Source organism: Myotis daubentonii, chromosome 18 (genome assembly GCF_963259705.1).
Source record: "Myotis daubentonii chromosome 18, mMyoDau2.1, whole genome shotgun sequence".
In the NCBI taxonomy this organism is placed as follows: domain Eukaryota; kingdom Metazoa; phylum Chordata; class Mammalia; order Chiroptera; family Vespertilionidae; genus Myotis; species Myotis daubentonii.
This window is the reverse complement of record NC_081857.1, coordinates 22,787,630-22,800,347: the sequence shown is the minus strand read 5'-3', so window position 1 is coordinate 22,800,347 and position 12,718 is coordinate 22,787,630. Positions and strand designations below refer to the sequence as shown.

The following is a 12,718-nucleotide window of genomic DNA, read 5'->3' as shown; positions in this document are numbered from 1 at the left end:
CCAGCACTACACCCCACTTCTTTAGGAGTCTAAATCAACCACTGCAGGGAAGCCCTGGTTTTATCTTTCAACCAATGGACAGAGACCTACCCATCCAATCAGAACTGCACAACTATATCTTCATTTGCATCTACATCGACCAATCAGAACTGCTCTATGACGACCAATCAGAACACACAATACCAACCAAGGTGATTTGGACCAATCAGAACTGTACAAATTTAGAAACCTCATTTGCATAAAATTGGACCACTTGGAAACCTGGGCAGAAACTTTCTCTGTAAAAGGTTACCTCCCAAAGGCGAGAGGGCAGACCATGATAAACAATTTCAGCTACTTGGAGGGGAGTAGAACCAAAATATCCTAATTTTTATAAGAAGTCCCAAAATTATTAAATAAAAAATTTTAAAAAGACCACTCCCCCTTTGTCTTGGTGAAACCCACTTTCAGTTTCCACCAGGTGCTGCATCTCCCTGTTTTGCAAACTGTTCAGTCTCTCCATTTTCTAATATTCTTTTGGGGGAATTTTTGTTGACAGCTCTCTCACCCTGGTTTCTCTCTCTTCCTATGTGAACTCTTTTTCTTCAAATTCCTGCTCAACTTTCTGATTTATGAGGCCTTTCCTAACTATAGTCTCACCCCCTCTCATCTTCTCACTCCTCCCCCCTCCAAAATATACACAATACCCTCTCTTTGTTGTCATGACAATTCCTGTGTAGCTTTAGTAAAGCATGCATCACACTATGTTGTGACTGTTTATGCCTCTGTCTTCCCAGGAGATTATGAAAATCTTCAGGGTGGAGCCAGTGACTTCATCTTCTTCTTTTTGTTTATTGTTTGAAGTATTAGATATAGTATTGCATATGTTTCCTTTTCCCCCACTGACCTCCCCCCGGGTGACTTCTTTATTTTTTTTATTCTCAGAGGCTGGCACAGAGCCGGGCACATGGTAGTCACTGCGATTTAGAGGTGTTTTGCAAATTCTCAAGAATCAAACAGCTAGCAAGTGTGAAGGCAGGGCCTAAACCCTCAACTTCCTACTGAAAGGATGTAGTATCTACCTCACCACAGAGTGCAGGTATTCCATTGTAAGTGCCTCGACCCCAAGGGGCAAGGTGGTGGGGAGGATTTCCTTTTCCCCACACACATTGCCCTGGCTACCAGGTGTGGAAGGATTGTTTGGTATTTGTAGCCTTCCTTTCCCAAACTCTAGGATAAGAGAAGGAAGGGGGAAAAGATACCTCCCATCTCTTCCTCCCAGTGGACAATCAAGGCCATCACTTCCTTTTGAGCCAGCGGCAGGAAGCCTATCCTGGCTCATGATATTCCTGGCTTGAGAGGAGTAAAGAGTGACCTTATAAGACACTTTGCAGCAGGGCCAGCCCTGAATGTGATCACTACCATCCTGAAGTAATACTCCCGCGGAAACCTCCTAAGGTGACCACAGAGACACCTGGAAGGGAAGAAACCTCCTCCTTCCCCAGGAATAAACAAGCTTTCTAGGGAGAGGCTCTGGGATGGGACAGTATGCGCATTCACCAATTACGAGCTCAAATTCCACCCGAATACACACAATCAAAGGCTTTACCAAGGCCATTATCACATGCACAGGGCCCTCCTGCTGTTTGGGCAACATTTTAGTGCTGTAGTGAAGCAAGATAAATGTCCATCAAAGCGGCAAGGTAAAGACAGAGGCATTCCGCATTCCGTAGTGCCTTTCCCTGACCTGATGACTCACTTGGCCTTGTCATTTGTAATGCTGCCGCCTCTGAGGGGCAGAAGGAAATGAAGAGGAAAAGAGTGGGTTGTGTCGTGCATGTAATTTGTTTCCCCATTTCAGAAGGCTTTTTAACGAGCTTTCTCATTAAGGGCTCTGTGAGCCCATGCTTAAAGTTTTCCGGACAAGCAAATGAGCAGGACTGAAATCAAATGGCATCAGGCCAGCACTTCATACTTTGTCTTAAAGATATAGTAATGGGGAGGGGGTGGGTTTGAAAGAAAACATGGTTATTGTGAGAAGAGAGATTTGATAACTCTTTTGTCCAAGATCATCTGAAAACGAGTGATGTGGTTTTCCCCAATCCCCATGAAAATACTAATGTCCATCGGTTATTAGCATATTAGAGTGTATCTGTGATAGCATTTCTCTATTCACCGGTTCCCATGGAGGGAAGTAATTGTCCCGTGTTATCCTAGCCCACGGTTCATATTTCTCGTAGGGCACTCATCACATTGCACCAGAGATAAAGTCCTCTCTTGACTCTGACCCAGTGGGAGCACTCAGCCTTCCCTAGCCTCCTTTATATTTCCACAGCCCAGCACACTGTCCAGACACATAGTAGACACTCAATGCGATTTTACCATTTAACTGAATTCATTTGGTGCTATTAGTACATGAAAAAGGAAAAGAAAATAATTAGACCTGAGTATAGACTGCAATTCAGAATAATTTACCACCTTGCAAGGTTCAACAAATATTTTAATGTGCTAACAGCCCCTAATTAAAGCAGCAGCCTTCAATTGAAATGAGCAAGAGGGAGGAAGACAATTATGGTGGAGATTCAGAGATGCATTTAAAAAAAAAAAAAAATCATTGCTGGACATTGTCTGTTGGGTTTCTGAACAGGAATTAGCTCTTTTGGCAATAGAGAAATCCCTTCCAGTGAGTCTGCTCAACAGAACACAAATACAGAATGCACGAAAGCAAATTCTAGTTGTTGGCTATACTCGAACCACTTGTCCAGCAATCCTGCTTGTATGGCCTAAGGAACACTTCACTTTTGACAAGTCCAGTGACTTCCCACGGTGATATACATAAACAGTCTGACACAGGGCTGGCCATGGAGTACGTGCTCCATAGAAACTGGGTGCCCAGTGTCAGGAAATGCACAAAAAGGGGAGCAGGGCTGCCCCACCCACTGGAAAATGGGCATCAGGAGAAGGTGACATAATTCTCCCTAAAACATTTGCTCAATGGTCCAGCATTTGTATGCTTCTGAGTGTTCTTATGTGTGCTGGGCTGTACTTCATACCAGAGAACCAAGGCCATCTCTGTGTATGTCTCTCTCTCACTCAAGTCCACACTTGAATAATCAGCAAGGAATCTGTGATCCATCCCTACAAGCAGAAGAATGAGGCTGGGTGTTCTCAAATTACACAGCTAGAATGTTATTTTGTTTGTTTGTTGACCATCACTCTTTCACAAAGTGTCATCTAAGGACCATGCATCCGATCCGTGAAGATGCCGATTAAAAGGATTGATCTCCTGGCTGGATTGGCATCCTGGCCTCTGTAGTTTTATCAGGTTCCATCCATGATCCTGCTTCCTGCTGAAGTTCAAGAGCCTCTGGCCCCAGCTTCTGACCTAGTGGTGCCTTGGATCACTAGAGGGCACCCTGGAACAACCTTTTCCCCCCAGGCTGCAGGCTTCCTGCTCCTGCCAACCCACCAGGGCTGTGGCGCCCACATAGTTCTGGGCTATGGTTTCCAGGCCCATCCTGGAACCACAGCTTCCTTTAAGAAATGTAATCCAATTGCCACATCACCAAATATATCTAGCATGCATTTCCACAGAAGTGCTGCTATAAATTCAATTTCTAAAGACAAAGGAGACCTTAAGTCATCCTATGTTCATTCATTGACCACTTATACATGGTATACCACAACAACATTAGGTATTAAAAGGATTGATTTTAAAAGAAGGCATTCTTCCTACTTCCAAGAAAAATGTGGGGAAGAGAAGGCATAAGTATTAAATCATTTGCAAATAGTTATAATCAATAGTGAGTCTATTTTCAAATGAATAAGAACATAGAATAAACTTCTAAATCTGACACAGTCAGATGCCAGTATACGCACAGACCAGGAGCTCCAGCTTGGCCCTGAGCTGACTGGGATTCCTGGGAGGGATGGTGGGAAAGGTGGGATGGGAGAGGGAAAGGGAAAGGAGGTCAGGGCAGCCCAACTACAGCAGGTCTTTCTAATTCAGGGCCCGCCTTCCTGTCTCCACAGGCACTTACCTTAAAATGAGCACGGCAAATGCAAATCTGGGAAGAACCACTGGATTTATTGTCATATTGGCCTAGAGCTCATTTATTTAACAAATACTTGCGGCGCGTTACCATGTGCCAAGGACTAGCCTCGCGCTGGGAAGACCACGGTGGGCAAGGCAGATGCCTTAGGGCTGCCTTCAGGTGTTTCCAATCCAGTAGGAGGGACGGACAAACAAATAGGTAATTACAAAGTAGTGTGTAGTGATGGGTTAAGTAGGAGGTTTATGGGAGCTCACAGGAGAGAGAAACCTGACCCAGAGTCAGGCTGGTGAAGGCGGGCTTCCCCGGGGTAAAAAGGTTCAGTGGAAGAACTTAAAGGGAAAGTTAGGAGCAGCAAGAAAAGGCATATTTAAAAACTGGGGAAGAAAGAAAGCAGATATATGAGGAACTGAAATAAATTCAGTAGAGCTGGTGGAGGGATGGTGGGGGCTGGGGGAAGTGTGCTAAGCAGTGTGAAGCAGGGGCCAGTTCATAAGGAGCCTTGTATATCCTGATGGGGTTATCTGGACATTATCCAAAGGGCACTGGGGAGCCATTGAAGGGTTATGAGCAAGAGTGTTACCATGATCAGAGCTGCATTTTAGGAGAATCTGATTGTGCTAGGGTCAGTGATACCCTGGTATATTAATAAGCCAGCAAAGCCAAATGAATCAGTCTTTCCCTTTAAATCAGTGGTTCTCAACCTGTGGGTCGCCAACCTGTGGACCACGACCCCTTTGGGGGTCGAACGACCCTTTCACAGGGGTCGCCTAAGACCATCAAAAAACACATATATAATTACATATTGTTTTTGTGATTAATCACTATGCTTTAATTGTGTTCAATTTGTAACAATGAAAATACATCCTGCATATCAGATATTTACATTACGATTCATAACAGTAGCAAAATTACATTTATGAAGTAGCAACGAAAATAATTTTATGGTTGGGGGTCACCACAACATGAGGAACTGTATTAAAGGGTCGAGGCATTAGGAAGGTTGAGAACCACTGCTTTAAATGAATCTCTCCCTTTAAAGCAAGCATGTCAAACTCACAGCCCTCGGGCCGCATGTGGCCCACAACAAATGTTTTTGACAAGGAGATCAATCTTTTTAATTGGCATCTTCACGAATCTGATGCATGGTCCTTAGATCACACTTTGTGAAAGAGTGATGCCCAGCCAATATAACGGTATGTAAGAAACATTTTGTAACTTAATTTTTACAATATCCTGTTATGCATAATTATTAATAATGAACTACAACATTCGCTAATGACTGATTACTATACTGTAATCATGTTGCATTCATTTACGCGCCTTATGCACAGGCACACCATTTCTCGCCACTAATACTAGCAGCGAATATCTTAGCAGCTGATTGCCACATCATTAGTCTTGTATTGACTTGTTTGATGTGTGGAACAGGAAATATTTCACTTCGGAGAACAAGAAAAATGGATTTATTTGCATTACGCTTATTAATCTGTGCAGTTATTCAGTGTCTGGTAAGTTAATGTTCAAGAAAAAAATATTAATTTTTATTAAAATGTTCTATTATTTTATGTTAACGATTACTCATTTATTTCAGCCCTTTGTATTCAGCATATCTCTATTGAAATCTACGTTTCTATGAAAATTGAAGCTGTTTTTTTTTTTTTGCAGCCCACATAAACTTAAACCTTGTTTATTTGGCCCGTTTTAGCCTTTGAGTTTGACGTGCTTGCTTTAAAGGTATCTTTTCTTCCTCCATCCCTAATCACAGGAAAAGCTGCCTGGGAACCCCTTTAAAAAGGAGGTCTCTTTTTAAGGTCTGCTTCATGTGCCAGATAGCAGAGAAAGCAGAGGAAGCCTAAAATATGTGACTGCCATAAGCTGGACGGCCCTTCTCAGGTGCCCTATGGTCCTCATAAAAAGCGATCTCTGGCCCTGACCAGTTTGGCTCAGTGAATAGAGCGTCGGCCTGCGGACTGAAAGGTCCCAGGTTCGATTCCAGTCAAGGGCATGTACCTGGGTTGCGGGCATATCCCCAGTAGGAGATGTGCAGGAGGCGGCTGATCGATGTTTCTCTCTCATCGATGTTTCTAACTCTCTATCTCTCTCTCTTCCTCTCTGTAAAAAAATCAATAAAATATATTAAAAAAAAGAAATAAAAAGAGAGGAAGAGTGGTCCAAACCCCATTTTCTAGATTAGATGCCCTCAGTGCCCCCACTGAACTGGTTAAAGGCCATACAGAGGGGAAACAACCAACTTGTGAATCCGCGCACAAAATTTATGCCAAATATACAAAGAGCGGCCTTATCTATCTAGGTAACTACTGTTCTATTACTCTTATTACTATTTATGGTTCTCACTTGGCCCACACATCAAAATAAAAAACTCTTCATCAGGCCTCCCATCCTTATCTACGTGGTAGCCGAGAAGCAGGTGATGGCCATAAACCTTAATGACCGAAGGAAGCATAATATCAATGCAACTGGTTGAACTTCCAATTAAAGCGTAGCTCTACAATTGTTTGCCTAGAGAAGAATCAGAGAAGCACTATTTTTTTTTCTTTCTTTCTTTTACCAACTCCACCCTCGGGCCAGTCCCCGCAGCATCCTGCACCCATATCCTTGTTTCCTAAAACTGAGGCCGCAAGGGGGACAGGCCTTCGAGTAACGCAGGTTCCTCAATTCCGGCCTCTGTGACTGGGAGGCCTCAGACCCAGTTTCCTTTCCTTCGGAGTAAGGAAGAGTCTGTGCAGGGCCTGGAGCCTCTGGCACAAAAATAGAATGTTGGAGCGTTTGGATTTTCCTTTCCTGACAGTGGACTTACTCAGGAAGAGGCACTTAAACAAGACCTTTTTTTCCTCTGTGTGTTTTTCAAATAACACACTGAATCGGGGTGGGGGGGGGGAGCAAAACTATTGTGGAGAGGAGACTTTTCAGCCCCCATTCTCTCTCTTCCCCAAACAGGCTGCATTGTCCTTGCCCCTTAATGCCTTTTCTGCTTGCACTCCACCCTCCCACCCCAGCATGCTTCCACACTCCTTTGCAAGCCCGCCCCCTTACCCTAAAAGTGCCACATCTCTTCCATTGTTGAGCTTATAACTGAGACTTCCCACACAGTGATATGAAGAGACATATGATTCAAGCATCCCCATTCCAGAAGTATTATTATAGTCTCAGGAAAAAATAGGAGCCTGCTCTATGTCTGTCACCTGAAATAAACTCCCAGCTCCTTCCCTACTGATCCCCAGATGCTCAATTCTGAATATTATTCCGGCTTATTTGGCCACCCCCAAGGTTCCTAAGCCCAGCTAGTGACTGGGGGAGAGGGAGGAGCAAAAGGGCCCTCTGAAGTTGGCCACATCAGGGTATGTGAAGCACATGTGTGTCACGTGGTGAAAAAATGTGCCCGCTAACCTCTGGGACTCCCTAGAGAATCCAGAGTTTGTGTCCCTTTGCAGACCTCAGAACAGCCTGTATGTTCTCTTCTCCCTGTTGTGTGCCTGGCGCTTCCCCAGTGAGATATCTCCTGGAAAAGCTTTTCCTGTGAGGGTGGGGAGCTTTTGTTCTCTGGGAAATATGGTGCGGCTAATTAAGACCATTGTCCTTTGAGGGGGACGTGTCACAGGCTGTGTTTCCACCAGTAATGAGGGTAGGTGCCTCTGATGACTGTTGCGACGTCCTTGATCTCTCTCCCTGCTGGGCTAACTGTTTTTGGGAAAATTGTGATAAAGCCCAATAAAATAAAAATAGATATGTGAAGTTGAATCTCTCTCTCTTTCTCTCTCTCTCTCTCTCCCTCCCACTCTCCCTCCCTCCCTATCCCCACATTCTATTCTTTGCAATGAATTGAGTTTCTATTACTAGCTCTTTTCAAAGAAGAACCCTCCAATAGTTTTGTTTTTTGACCCCTAGCCACCTGGGAGAAGCTGGAGGTCACAGGACGAAAGCCATATTCTGTTTCACCCTCTTTCCTATTAATAACACACAGGCATACAGCTAAAGTGAACTTTCTAGCAACTATTTTGATAGAGTTACTTATCAGCAAAGAAGTAGTTGAACCGCTCTTAGTCCTTGTTCTGAAAAACAGGAGGAGAATATTTTATGGCATTCATGGAATCCAGCACTGCAAAGTTCTTAAAGTATCTTCTAAGCTCCATAATGGCAAACACAATTAGGAGTGGCCTTTGTTGAGGCAGCATTCTGCAAGGGGCATCACTTACCTGGTTTGCTCTCTCTGAAGATTCAAGAATCTTCATTCATTAAATGCTACAAATATTTATTGCACATGTACTATGTGCTAGCTGGTGTTCTGGGTGCTTGGGATAGATTAGAACTCAAAACAAACACAGATTCCTACCCTTGTGGAGCTTAAATTCTAGCCGGGGAAGATAATCAATAAATAAAACACAACACGTTATATATTAAAGGTGATAAGTGTTTCGGGGAGAAAAAAATGTAGAACAAAATAAGGGCAATTGAGAGAATCGGGGTAAAGGAGGGAGACAACAATAGAGGGAGAATGGTCAGGGTCGTCATGAGATGTCACTGAGATGGTAGTTGACCAATGACTTGATGGAGTTAGCCATGTGGATGCCTATGTCTATGCAGGACAGCTTTTCTGAAAGAGTGAAGAGCCAATGCAAAAGACATTCGATGAGAAAGTGCCTGGAACAGCAAGGAGGCCGCTGTGGTGGAGCCCCAGGGCATAGGAGGAGTGGGCAGACAGGTGGCAGGCTCTAGGTCAGCAGTGCTGGGAATGCCAGGATAAGGACTTTGTCTTTTACTCTGAGTGAAAAAGGGGGGGAGCAGGAGGTTTTGAGTAAATCAATGAATGATTAGACGGATTTTTAACAGAATGACCAGGACTGCTCTGTAGAAAAAGGACCGTGTTAGGGTATCTGCAGGTCCCCCTTTCAAAATGTATTTCGAGCGAACTGCATGTAGCTTACTGAACATGTAAAGCTTCAGTGTAGAGAAATGATAAATAATATAGAATGAAGCTGTGAGGTTAATTCCAGGCTCTGTCACTCGAAAATTGGTTATGGGACATTATGTTCTGAGTGTATTAGATACCTTGGATGCTCACCTAGCATGAGCTCTAAAACACATCAAGCTAATCACCATCCTCCTAACAGAGAGGAGATGGGAAGGCAAACCTTCTGTGTAAAATAAACAGGAAGACAAGAAGAGCGTCTCCAGGGAGGACTGGGGGGATGGTTAACAAGTGGCACAATGGTATCTCCAACTCAGCACTATACAGACATGCCTCATTTTATGGCCCTCCACTTTACTGCCCTTCTTTTTTCACAAATTGAAGGTAAGACCCTCCACCAGCAAAATGATTATCCCTCACTGAAGACTCAAATGGTGGTTAGCATTTTTAAACAAAGTATTTTTAATTAAGATTAATGTACATTTGGTTTTTAGACAGAATGGTATTGCACACTTAATAGAGTACAGCATAATGTAAACATAACTTTTTTTTTAGTTTAAGTGCATTTTATTTTTAGACAACCTACATGACATGCTTTTGTTTTTTGTTTTTCTTAAAAACAATGCCTCCACTCCAAATAAATCAAGGTCAAAATAGATGAAGAGCTCAAGATACCATCAGTCCCATTTGTCTAAGTGTGTGGATGACAAGCAGCAGCCAGTTATGATGACAGGTGATAGATCCAAACTGCCAAACTTGTTAACATTTTTCCATTTCTAAGCTACCCTTAAAGAAAATCACATATGGGTCGCGCCATCCTCCCAGTAGTCCACAGAGCCACCATGCCATCTGGATTCAAGTTTTCACCGAGAAGGAACTGGTCGTTTTTGAAATTAGCAAGGATGGGCTTGATTTGTTCTGCAGCCCCTGTCATAAAAAGCCCTCCTCTTTCTGGGCTCTGTTCTTCAAGTTTCCCTTTGACTGATTCCATGTCATCTTTGACATACTCCTTGCAGGCTTCTTTTGGGAAGCTGGTTTCTTGCAAAGGATGGTTCATGAAACTATCACCGCCAGTGATGATTGCGCTTTAGGTTCCTTCGCCCTCCAGCCTTCAGCTGAGGCATTTCCTCTGATCATCGAGTTATCAATGTTACCCTCTGCCCTACTGACCATCATACCCCCTCTACCTCCAGGCACAGCCCGTCTGCGGTCTCCCGGATCTTGTGGGAATCAGAACATCTCATCATGGCTGATGAGGGCCCGGCAGATGACCATGATAGGAGTTAGAAGGAGAGGACAGCCAGTCTCGCTGCCTTGGCAGGAGCCCAGGGCTCTGAGGGGGCGCTTTGCAGGCAGAATGTGGCTCTGGAGGAGGGGGGAGTGGACAGAAAAGTAAACATAACTTCCCTAGGCACGGGGAAGCCAAAACAAAGTGTGCGAGTCGCTTTATTGCCGTATTTGCTTTATTGCAGTGGTCTGGAACCGAACCCACAATAGCTCCGAAGTATGCCTGAATATAAACATTAATCTAAGAGTTTCCAGTTTCCAGACCTAAAAACTGAGGCTCAAGGAGGCCAAGGTCACCTGCTTACACTCAACTAACAATTCAGTGATAGGACTGGGCTTCACAGCCACAAATCAAAGGCCAGCTTTGCCGGTTCCCAGGGCTGTCAGCACTTCCCCGTCACAATTGGTTCCACCAAGAGCTGGAATCCCTCAGTGAAAGGAAAAGTTGCATAATGAAGCAGCATTCAGTGGGGACCTTCTATTCAGCCTGACTCCCCTCCCGGCCGATCGCTCTTTCATCCTGGATCATTTTCTCGAACTGTTTATTTCTGTGCAGTGGTGGTGGGAACGTTGACGACAAAATGGCAGCTTCTTCCCCAGTTTTGCTGCTCCCTGTGTGTCTGACTCACACCTGCTGACAGGAGCGAGCCTCAGCTTCTTCCTTCCCCGCAGAGCTGGGGGTGGGTTTTAACTTGCCCTTGCCCTCCCCCTTGTCATGAAGACTGTCAGCTTAGTTCTGATTTAAAAACAAAAAAAGAAAAGAAAAGAGAGAAACAAAGCAACTCGGGAAACCTTTATTACTCAGCAGGTCAGTAGTGGCAGAGAGAGAGAGAGCAGCTCAATTCTCCAGTGTCATGGGGAGGGAGCGGGGCTGGCCTTTGAAAGGCCACCCTTTGACTTGTAAAACAGCAGCTAAGTTGGCCACAGAGGCTCTTCTGCAAGGAGAAGCCAGGGGCTCCCCTTTCTGTGCTCAGCCTTTCTGATGAAAAATATTCTTTTCACTGGGTGGAGTGTCCTTTTGGTGACATTTATTTGGGGGACGTTTAGAGTATTGGTCTTGTGGAAATCAAGCGTTCATTTGACCTGAAAAATAATGCTCACGTCCAATGAAAGTTCTGAACAAAGGAATGCAGCGCACTCTTCTTATTGCCAATAGGCTGAGCTTGTGAGCTGCTGCTTCGTTTTTCCATTCATGACAATAGGCTGAGCCTCATTCTTAGCCCTCCCCCTACCCCAGACATTTGCACGATGGCTAGCTCAGGAGTAAAGATTGTGCTAGTCACTCTTGCAGAGAGCAAAGGTAGTGATTTATATGTGGATTAAACCCCCAACCTTGTTTTCCTTGGTTCCTTGCTCTTCGACACCAAGGCAGAGACCATTAGGCACAGAGGCACTGCCGTGGGATCTATTCCAATTTAGCCAATCTGGGGAAATAACTGTCTCTGGAAACAGGACTCCAGTTATTATTTTTCCACTGTGTTGGAGTCTTTGACCTTACTTGCTCACACATCAAATGGCTACTGCTTATGCTTTTTTGTCTCTCTTCTGGAGCTGCTTTGGGGTATTGAGAAAGGGGGCACAATTCCAGAGCAAATTGCTCTGATTAATATTGTATTTATAGTTTAGTCTATCAAGGTCATTTCCCTAGATGCCAACCTATCTTTCTGAAGACAGAAATACTGTGTCAGAGTCTGTCTATCCCTACAACAGGCAGGAGACCAATGAGGAAAGTGAGTAGTAATTAGAGTGGGATGCACATTTATTTATAAATATACTAGAGGCCCAGTGCACGAAATTTGTGCACTGGGGGGGGGGGCGAGGGGGAGTGGTCCCTCAGCCTGGTCTGCACCCTCTCACAGTCTGGGAGCCCTCAGGGGATGTCCGACTGCAGGCTGAGAGTGGACCTAAGCCGGCAGTCAGACATCCTTAGCACTGCCGTGGAGGTGAGAGAGGCTCCCACCACTGCCACTGCACTTGCCAGCCATTAGCCTGGCTTCTGGCTGAGCAGCGCTCTGCCTGTGGGAGCACAATGACCACCAGGGGGCAGCTCCTGCATTGAGCGGGATCGGGCTGAACCTGGCTCTCCGACATCCCCTAAGGGGTTCCGGATTGAGAGAGGGTGCAGGCCAGGATGAGGGACCCCACCGGTGCACGACTGGGGTTGGAGAGGGATGCAGGAGGTTGGCCAGACAGGGAGGGACTGCGGGAATGTTCCAGGGCATGTCTGGCCCATCTTGCTGAGTCCTGATTGGCCGGACCCCAGCAGCAAGCTAACCTACAGGTCGGAGCATCTGCCCCTTGATGGTCAGTGCATGTCATAGCAACTGGTCGACCTGTCGACTGTCTGCTCTCTGGTGGTCAGTGCACTTCATAGTGAGCAGTTGAGCAGCCTTAGCATATCATTAGCATATTACACTTTGATTGGTTGAATGGACGACTGGACACTTAGCATATTAGTTTTTTATTATAT

The 12,718-nt window shown here is 45.0% G+C and overlaps 1 pseudogene; it reads right to left on the bottom strand.

The window, feature by feature from the left end:
* Window positions 1–9,528: 9,528 nt before the first annotated feature.
* On the bottom strand, window positions 9,529–10,565 carry LOC132220564 (translationally-controlled tumor protein-like; annotated as a pseudogene).
* Window positions 10,566–12,718: the final 2,153 nt, after the last annotated feature.